The sequence below is a fragment of the Salmo salar genome, chromosome 09, assembly GCF_965601325.2.
Source record: "Salmo salar chromosome 09, fSalSal1, whole genome shotgun sequence".
NCBI lineage: Eukaryota > Metazoa > Chordata > Actinopteri > Salmoniformes > Salmonidae > Salmo > Salmo salar.
Genome location: NC_138299.1, coordinates 111562932 through 111570838, shown reverse-complemented (window position 1 = coordinate 111570838; position 7907 = coordinate 111562932). Strand labels below are relative to the sequence as shown.

Sequence of the window (7907 nt, the reverse complement as noted above, 5' to 3'; positions counted from 1 at the left end):
TAGTATGGTAGTGAGTGGTTGTGAGTTGTATTATGGTAGTTAATGGTAGTATGGTAGTGAATGGTAGTATGGTCGTGGGTGGTAGTGAGTGGTAGTATGGTAGTGTATGGTAGTCAGTGGTAGTGAGTGGTAATATGGTAGTGAGTGGTAGTGAGTGGTGGTGTGGTAGTATGGTGGTAGTTAGTGGTAGTGAGTGGTAGTATGGTAGTGAGTTATAGTGAGTTGTAGTGAGTGGTAGTATGGTAGTGAGTGTGGTAGTGAGTGGTAGTATGGTAGTGTGTGGTAGTGAGTTGTGGTATGGTAGTGAGTGGTAGTATGGTAGTGAGTGGCAGTATGTTAGTATGGTAGTGAGTGGTAGTGAGTGGTAGTGAATGGTAGTGAGTGGTACTATGGTAGTGAGTGGCAGTATGTTAGTATGGTAGTGAGTGGTAGTGAGTGGTAGTGAATGGTAGTGAGTTGTAGTATGGTAGTGAGTGGTAGTATGGTAGTGAGTGGTTGTATGGTATGGAGTCGTAGTGAGTGGTAGTGAGTGGTAGTCAGGTAGTGAGTGGTAGTATGGTAGTGAGTGGTAGTGAGTGGTAGTATGGTAGTGAGTGGTAGTGAGTGATATTATGGTAGTGAGTGGTAGTATATGGTAGTCAGGGTTAGTATGGTAGTATGGTAGTGAGTGGTAATATGGTAGTGAGTGGTAGTGAGTGGTTGTATGGTAGTGAGTGGTAGTGAGTGGTTGTATGGTAGTGTATGGTTGTCAGTGGTAGTATGGTAGTATGGTAGTGAGTGGTAATGTGGTAGTGAGTGGTTGTATGGTAGTGAGTTGTAGTATGGTAGTGTATGGTAGTCAGTGGTAATATGGTAGTGAGTGGTAGTATGGTTGTGAGTGGTGGTGTGGTAGTGAGTGGTAGTATGGTAGTGAGTGGTAGTATGGTAGTGAGTGGTAGTATGGTAGTGAGTGGTAGTATGATAGTGAGTTGTAGTATGCTCGTCAGGTAGTGAGTGGTAGTGAGTGGTAGTGTGGTAGTATGGTAGTGAGTGGTAGTATGGTAGTGTATGGTAGTCAGTGGTAATATGGTAGTGAGTGGTAGTATGGTAGTGAGTGGTGGTGTGGTAGTATGGTGGTAGTGAGTGGTAGTATGGTAGTGAGTGGTAGTATGGTTGTGAGTGGTAGTGTAGTAGTATGGTAGTATGGTAGTGAGTGGTCAGAACAGGCTGTGAGACAGTGTTGCCAGTTGTAGCTGAAATTTCCAGAATAATGATCAATCAAAACTTGCCCGCAAGGTCCAGTCACCTTGATAATGCTGCTCTCCTCTCACTCAGGTGACTCAGGTGACTGCTGCCCCCCTTCCCTCCCTGCCCCCCTTCCCTCCCTGCCCCCCTTCCCTCCATGCACCACCCTCCCTGCACCACCCTCCCTGCCCCCCTCCCAGACCCCCCTCCCTGCCCCCTCCCCTCCCTGCCCCCCTGCCACCCTCTTTTTCCACATTTTGTTACATTGCAGCCTTATTCTGAAATTGATTAAATAAATAAAAATCAAAAAAAATAAAATCAATCTACGCACAATATCCCATAATGACGAAGCGAAAACAGGTTTTAAAAAAAAACAACAGAAATACTTTATTTTCATGAATATTCAGACCTTTTGCTATGATACTCTAAATTGAGCTCATGTGCATCCTGTTTCCACTGATCATCGTTGAGATGTTTCTACAACTTGATTGGAGTCCATCTGTGGTAAATTTAAATTTATTGGACATGATTTGGAAAGGCACACATCTGTCTTTATAAGGTCCCACAGTTGACAGTGCATGTCATAGCAAAAGGAATTGTCGGTAGAGCTCTGAGACAGGATTGTGTCAAGGCACAGATCTGGAGAAGGGTAACCACATGACCTTTGTTTTGGAGGTGTTCAGAACAAGGTTAAGGGCAGAGAAAGCTTGTTGGATACTGAGAAAGCTTTGTTGTAGAGCGTTTAACACAAAAGCCGGGGAGGGGCCAGCTGAGTATTAGACTGTATCATCTGCATATAAATGGATGAGAGAGCTTCTTACTTCTTGTTGATGTAAATTTGAGAAGAGCGTGGGCCTAGGATTGAGCCTTGGGCTACTCCCTTGGTGACAGGCAATGGCTGAGTGGAATAAGGCTGTAACGTAACAAAATGTGGAAAAAGTCAAGGGGTCTGAATCCTTCCCGAATGCACTGTCAAACACTTTAAAACACAGGTTTTAAATGTGTAAGTGTCTTAGACATATCATATAGCTAAGTGTTTATAAAATGTCTAAAACACTAAAGTGCTGTATCTCCACAACAAACGTTCTGCTTTCTTCTTCCTGCTTATTTCTCTCATCTAAACATTTGGTCTGTTAAAAATGTAAGTGAACTCGCATGTCATCTGACATAATCCAAGGCAATGTTGTAGGCTTTACATTAGAGATGAGCTATTTTTACATGGTTTTAGGTACATTTTAAGCACTAGTGAACAAAGAGCCGTTTAGGAGCCAAATCAGCCAGCTCACTGAAAAGACTCAGAATGCCCATCACTAATGGCAGGGGAGATTAGGAAAACACATTCTCCAGTTTAAAGGGGCCAGAGCAGGGGTCTTACAGCGACGGGGCTGAAATGATTATGGCTGTGGGGAAGCTGGAGGAAGGGTTAGTGGATAAAAGATTGGACTGAAAGGATGTTTAGTGGAGGTTGAATAAGGCAGGAGGGGCTCGTAAGGGGAACATGACAAGTCTGCCTCTGGGGGAACTCTGAGCACATGACCACACCACTGAAAAAACACACACTCCATTTGTGTGTTAGTGAGGGCTGCCTGTGTGTTAGTGCGGACTGCCTGTGTGTTAGTGCGGACTGCCTGTGTGTTAGTGCGGACTGCCTGTGTGTTAGTGAGGACTGTCTGTGTATATTGTTTACCTTCAGTCACATGAACACCATACCACTGATCCTCTCTCCCGCTCTCCTCTCTCTCTCTCCTGTCTCTCTCTCTCTCCTCCCTCTCTCCTTCTCTGTGTCTCTCTCTCCTCTCTCCTCTCCCTCTCCTTCTCTGTGTCTCTCTCTCCTCTCTCTCTCCTCTCTCTCCTCTCTCTCTCCTTCTCTGTCTCTCTTTGTCTCTCTAGAAGCACCATTCCTCTCGTTCATCAGATCGTCTGACTGAGACTCAGATGCAGGTTGACGAACTGAAAGGCATCATGGTACGCAACATCGGTGAAATAAGACTCCAATCCTACATCCACCACTGCCGCTGTATTAGGGTCTAGGGGAGAAGTGTCTAGGGTCTGAGGATCCAGTGTATTTTAGTTTCTTGTGTTTACTCTGTGTTTCCTACAGATTTGGTGGCTCAGAAGGGAGAGAAGTTGGAGTTGCTGATTGATAAAACGGAGAACCTGGTCGGCTCAGTGAGTCACATTCTAATCTACTACAATTACTCAACAATACACCAACTATCCTACTACTGCGCCTATAACCCAGCTCAGAGCATCATTAACTTCCTCTCTCCTCCAGTCTGTGAGTTTTAAGACCACCAGCCGTAACCTGGCCAGAGCTATGTGTATGAAGAACCTCAAACTTACTGTCGTCGTAGTGGTGGTGTCACTGGTAGGTACTGTCTGTCTGTTCACCCGTCTGTGTGCGTGTGTGTGTGTGTGTGTGTGTGTGTGTGTGTGTGTGTGTGTGTGTGTGTGTGTGTGTGTGTGTGTGTAATAGTCTGAACTATGTTGTCCGTTCTCGTCAGGTGGTCCTGTATGTAGTTGTGTCTGCAGCCTGCCGAGGACTCAGCTGGCCCAACTGCATCAGGAAATAAGAGAGGGGGAGGAAGACGAGGGAGCAAGAGAAAGAAGACAAGACAGCGGACCCACAGGGGGAAAAAATCACTCTTCTCTCCTGTCTCTCCTCTTGTCTTCCAGTCAGCAGGGAGGAGAGGATCCTCTTTTGGACAGAATGGTGACACAACAAGGCATCCAGATAGTGGAGATTTAACAACGTTGTGATTGTCTTGCTTTCTGTTCCTAAACAAGAGAATGTGTTTATCTGTCCAAAGACTTGTGATTGTTGGATATGCAGCCTGAAGATATTGTGCTAGTGGAATTCAGGAAGTCGTCCATACGGCTCTCCAGTCCAGACCATGGTCCTCTCATCGTGCTGTGGCGGGATGGCCAACCCAACCCAGCTCCTGGAGAGATACTGGCTGTGCAGGCTTTTGCGCCAACCTTACCCACCTCCAGCTCCAGATTCTCCCCCCCAGTCAGTCCAGCAGATTAAGCCACTGGACCAGCATGCATCTGTACCCAGACAGAGACATTTAGCTGTCTGTAATAATTCTCTCTCTGTGTTCCTACTCTACGTAGGGCTTGGCAATATGGCCAATATATCATATCATGGTATTGTTCACATGTTTTACTGTATTTAATGTTTTTGATTAATAAAAGTTCTACATTTGCTTTATGAGTAGTGAGTGATCCCAGGGTGCTTTATGGGTAGTGAGTGATCCCAGGGTGCTTTATGAGTAGTGAGTGATCCCAGGGTGCTTTATGAGCAGTGAGTAGTGAGTGATCCCAGGGTACTTTATGAGTAGTGAGTGACCCCAGGGTGCTTTATGAATAGTGAGTGACCCCAGGGTGCTTTATAAATAGTGAGTGACCCCAGGGTGCTTTATGAGCAGTGAGTGATCCCAGGGTGCTTTATGAGCAGTGAGTAGTGAGTGATCCCAGGGTGCTTTATGAGCAGTGAGTGATCCCAGGGTGCTTTATGAGTAGTGAGTGATCCCAGGGTGCTTTATGAGTAGTGAGTAGTGAGTGATCCCAGGGTGCTTTATGAGCAGTGAGTAGTGAGTGATCCCAGGGTGCTTTATGAGTAGTGAGTGATCCCAGGGTGCTTTATGAGTAGTGAGTGATCCCCAGGGTGCTTTATGAGTAGTGAGTGATCCCAGGGTACTTTATGAGTAGTGAGTGACCCCACTGAAATAGCTTTTTGGTGAAAGCACATTTTGCAATATTCTAAGTACATAGCCCTGGCATCACGGGCTCGCTATTTAGACACCCGGCAAGTTTAGCACTCACCATAATCATATTTACTATTACAAAAGTTTGATTACCTTTTGTTGTCTTCGTCAGAATGCACACCCAGGACTGCTACTTCAATAACAAATGTTGGTTTGGTCCAAAATAATCCATCGTTATATCCGAATAGCGGCGTTTTGTTCGTGCGTTCCAGACACTGTCCGAAATAGTAAAGAAGTGTCGCGCGCATGGCGCAATTCGTGACAATAAAATTCTAAATATTCCATTACCGTACTTCGAAGCATGTCAACCGCTGTTTAAAATCCATTTTTACGACATTTTTCTCGTAGAAAAGCGATAATATTCCGACAGGGAATCTCCTTTTCGGCAAACAGAGGAAAAAATCCCAAAGGCGGGGGCGGTCGGGTCACGCGCCTAAGCCCAGTGTCCCTTGATCGGCCACTTGAGAAAGGCGATAATGTGTTTCAGCCTGGGGCTGGAATGACGACATTCTGTTTTTTCCCGGGCTCTGAGCGCCTATGGACGACGTGGGAAGTGTCACGTTAGAGCAGAGATCCTTAGTAAATGATAGAGATGGAAAAGAAGTTCAAGAAATGGTCAGACAGGCCACTTCCTGTAAAGGAATCTCTCAGGTTTTGACCTGCCATTTGAGTTCTGTTATACTCACAGACACCATTCAAACAGTTTTAGAAAATTTAGGGTGTTTTCTATCCATATGTAATAAGTATATGCATATTCTAGTTACTGGGTAGGAGTGGTAACCAGATTAAATCGGGTATGTTTTTTATCCAGCCGTGTCAATACTGCCCCCTATCCTAAACAGGTTAAGGCTTGCTTTAGTGTATCTTAACTTCTTCCAGTAGGAAGTAATTGGTCAACTATACTTTCAGAGTAGCTTCACCAACTCTATTAACTAGTAATTCTATGTATATGGCTTCCTCATTCTAACTCAACTGTGTCAGTGTGGGTGCAGGATTAAATCGGGTATGTTTTTTATCCAGCCGTGTCAATACTGCCCCCTAGCCCTAACAGGTTAACTTGGGTCAAATGTTCCAGGTAGCCTTCCACAAGCTTCCCACAATAAGTAGGGTGAATTTTGGCCCATTCCTCCTGACAGAGCTGGTGTAACTGAGTCAGGTTTTTATGCCTCCTTGCTCGCACACGGTTTTTCAGTTCTGCCCACAAATGTTCTATAGGATTGAGGTCAGGGCTTTGTGATGGCCACTCCAATACCTTGACGTTGTTGTCCTTAAGCCATTTTGCCACAACTTTGGAAGTATGCTTGGGGTCATTGTCCATTTGGAAGACCCATTTGCGACCAAGATTTAACTTTCTGACTGATGTCTTGAGATGTTGCTTCAATATATCACATCATTTTCTTTCCTCATGATGCCATCTATTTTGTGAAGTGCACCAGTCCCTCCTGCAGCAAAGCACCCCCACAACATGATGCTGCCACCCTCGTGCTTCACGGTTGGGATGGTGTTCTTTGGCTTGCAAGCCTCCCCCTTTTTCCTCCAAGCATACCGATGGTCATTATGGCCAAACAATTCTATTTTTGTTTCGTCAGACCAGAGGACATTTTCCAAATTGTACGATCTTTGTCCCCATGTGCAGTTGGAAACCGTAGTCTGGCTTTTTTATGTCGGTTTTGGAGCAGTGGCTTCTTCCTTGCTGAGCGGCCTTTCAGGTTATGTCGATATAGGACTCGTTTTACTGTGGATATAGATACGTTTGTACCTGTTTCCTCCAGCATCTTCACAAGGTCCTTTGCTGTTGTTCTGGGAATGATTTGCACTTTTAGCACCAAAGTACGTTCATCTCGAGGAGACAGATTGCGTCTCCTTCCTGAGTGGTATGACGGCTGTGTGGTCCTATGGTGTTTATACTTACGTACTATTGTTTGTATAGGTGAATGTGGTACCTTCAGGCTTTTGGAAATTGCTCCCAAGGATGAACCAGACTTGTGGAGGTCTACAATTTTTTTTCAAGCTAAGAGGCACTGAGTTTGAAGGTAGGCCTTGAAATACATCCACAGGTACACCTCCAATTGACTCAAATTATGTAAATTAGCCTATCAGAAGCTTCTAATGCCATGACATCATTTTCTGGAATTTTCTGAGCTGTTTAAAGGCACAGTCAACTTAGTGTATGTAACTTCTGACCCACTGGAATTGTGATACAGTTAATTATAAGTCTGTAAACAATTGTTGGAAAAATTACTTGTGTCATGCACAAAGTAGATGTCCTAACCAACTTGCCAAAATTAGTTTGTTAACTAGAAATTTGTGGAGTGGTTGAAAACCTTTGTATGCTTGCAATGTTCAATGGTGGAAAAGTACTGGGTAAATGGAGATGTACTGCTTTACTTCTCAGGCTGAGAACTGTCTGCACCTGCTGATAGTCACACAGGCTCAAGGCCAAGATAGTAGAGTGAGAAACCACAGTCTAGACATGTTTTTCTCATTTTAGATACAAGGTTCCTGCCACACAAAGGGGATGCCACCCTGAAATTCTTGGTATAATCAAGTGCTTGTCAAATTGTGACTGATGTAATGTGTTCAGCAGCATTTCTTAAAGTATGGGTCGCGGACCTGTTAATGGTGGGTCAGGACGTAAATGTATTGAGTTGATTTGGCCAAGTAAAACTGCGCTCTCGGTTCAGTGCTGCTTATCAGCGGTCTCTGCTCAGTTTGGCAGCTGCAGAGAGGGAGAGGTTGTGGAGGGAGATGTCCTTGTGCATCTCGGTTTACCGGATCTTTTTTCTGCAGTTTTCTTGAAAACCGATCCCACACGCTGTAGCGCTGTTGTTCAAGCCACTGACTTGTTATTCCCACTAGCCTTCACTCACCACTGTCATGAAATGGACTCATGCTAGCCACAAGTTCTGACTG

At 44.9% G+C, this 7907-nt stretch overlaps 1 long non-coding RNA gene across 1 annotated transcript; it reads left to right on the top strand.

The window, feature by feature from the left end:
* The first annotated feature begins 2461 nt into the window (after positions 1–2461).
* LOC106586861 (uncharacterized) lies at positions 2462–4434 on the top strand. The gene is made up of 4 exons (XR_014378844.1): positions 2462–3189; positions 3326–3393; positions 3500–3592; positions 3729–4434. It is a non-coding gene; the product is annotated as an uncharacterized LOC106586861 (long non-coding RNA).
* Positions 4435–7907: the final 3473 nt, after the last annotated feature.